Consider the following 2,223-nt stretch of genomic DNA (forward strand, 5'->3'; position numbering starts at 1 on the left):
GAGCCCTGACTGCAGAGAGGCAGAAGACCTGAACCCTCGCACTGGCTCTGCCTTCCCACTGGACCGGTCTCTGCCTCGCCCCTTCGTTTGGCACCCGTGGGCAGGGTGGGGTGGGAGGATGCGGGAGTGGGTAAGGCAGGAGGTTACCTGGTGTCCGGGTCCCAGGCAGTCAGGAGGATGCAGTAAATGTAGGCTGAAACGTCTGGCCAGTTTACCGGAGCCATGAGGAAGTCTGCGTGCGTCTTCTCATCTCCTCGACTGTTAACTGACTTCCGAGACAGCCCACCCTGGAATCTGATCATTAAACTAAAGCCCAGGTGTCTGTGTTGTGTCACTTAAAGCTGAGCTGGGTTCCAGAAGGTGAACCCTCTTCCTGGCTGGAATCCCCCTGCGTCTGGACCAGGAGAGTCAGCCAGCCCCTTGCCCACCCCCTGTGGTTGGCCTGGCCCTCGGGACCTAAGGGCCAGGAAGAAAAATAAGCCCCAAAGCCTGCCTGAGAGAGTCAGACAAGACCCAGGAGAGAACAGGTATGAGAAGCAGGAGAGAACAGGTATGAGAAGCAGGAGAGAGAGCATCCTGTGACCAGCTGAGCGCCCAGGGCTGAGAGTGGTACCACTTCTAAGGCTGTCTCAGCCAAGCCCCTCATCTTCAGGGGCGGCGTTCTCTGGACCAACCCCAGGGTTTGATACTTAGGATACATCCCGTTGTGAATGGTCCTGGGAGTGGAGGCAGGCTCCTCCACGGGCAGCATAAACAGCCTCCAACTGGTGAGCTCAGGAGACCAACCTGGTAACAGCTTACCTTGGGCTTCCCTGGACCAGGTCCCCAAGCCTGGCAGTGAGTAGCCAGAACCAGGATCACGTCTAGACAGAGATGATCTCCCCACCGCTCTCTGTGGGGAGATTGGGGTCACTTCTGGGAAAGAAACAAGATGACTTGTATATCCTATACCTGAGATTTATCTTCCCCTGTGTAACTGAGGTTTAAACGGGGAATTAAGATATATGTGTCCAGTCCAAATGGAAGTCCCCTCTCTTTTCTTTTTAAATATTTACTTATTTATTTGGCTGTGCCAGGTCTTGCTCGCAGCATGCGGGATCTTTAATTGCAGCTTGTTAACTCTTAGTTGCAGCCATGTGGGATCTAGTTCCCTGACCCAGGATCAAACCTGGGCCCCCTGCATTGGGAGCTCGGAGTCTTAGCCCCTGGGCCACCAGAAAAGTCCCTGTGAGTCCCCTTTTCTTGAGCTCCAATCCCAGGGCACCTAGCTCTTCCCTCTCATCCTGGGCTCCTTGGTGGCATCTCATCTCTTAGATGACCTGGGTTCCAGGCTCTCCAGTAACCAAGGTGGGCTACTGTGGTCCCAAAGCGAGTTTGTCCCAGTGGAGACAGACAGAAGCACAGGAAGGGAGATGAAACACAGCAGTGGAGAGGGAGGCTGTGTGTGTCCTGCTCTGCTGCCGTCTGGGCCCTTTCCCCCAGATTGCTCCAGACTCGCCTGGCTGCATCAGGCTCCCCTGGGCTCTCTCCAAGAAACCTTGAGATCAGAGACTAATCTCAACTTGGAGATCTGTAACGGTCACCTGATTTGGACTTTGAAGGTGATTCAAGCTCCAGTGGATTTTAAAGAGGGATTGAGCTCAGGGGGAAGAGTGGGGGCCCCACACTTCAGGCTGCGCTCCCTGGCCGTCCAGAGAGAGTGGGGTCTGCAAGGAGCAGTGGGTAAGCGGCAGGAGTGAGGCTTGGCCAGTTGGGGTGCTGCTGCCACGTCCCCAGATCAAGGCGACAGCTGGCTCTGCCTCGCACTCACAGGTGCCTTCGGAAGCCCAAATAATCCAAAGCGATTGCCAGCACTGCTGAGGTTACCACGTCCTCCCACCCCTCCCTCCTCCCCACCTCGTTTCCAGGCGACAGAGAAGCCCATCAGACTTCTGGGAAGTGCAGGCACCAGCCAGAACCCACGTCTAGGACAAGGCTCCAGATACAGAGACAAGCTGAGCCTACGCCCCAAGTCTGAACGATTTCATGGGGAACTTGGTATAACGAGCCAGGTGGGCTGGGGTTCCTCCTAGAAACTAGCTGGGGGTCGTCCTGCTTCAGCTGCTAATGGACCCCCCTCCTTCCATTCAGTCTGCCAGCGTGTGGTGAGCCTTCCCACGCCCACGGGCTGGGGGCTGGGGGCCGTCCTGCTCCAGCTGCTAATGGACCCGCCTCCTTCCACTC

This window comes from Bison bison, unplaced genomic scaffold (genome assembly GCF_000754665.1).
Source record: "Bison bison bison isolate TAMUID 2011002044 unplaced genomic scaffold, Bison_UMD1.0 scf7180017864201, whole genome shotgun sequence".
Lineage (NCBI taxonomy): Eukaryota > Metazoa > Chordata > Mammalia > Artiodactyla > Bovidae > Bison > Bison bison.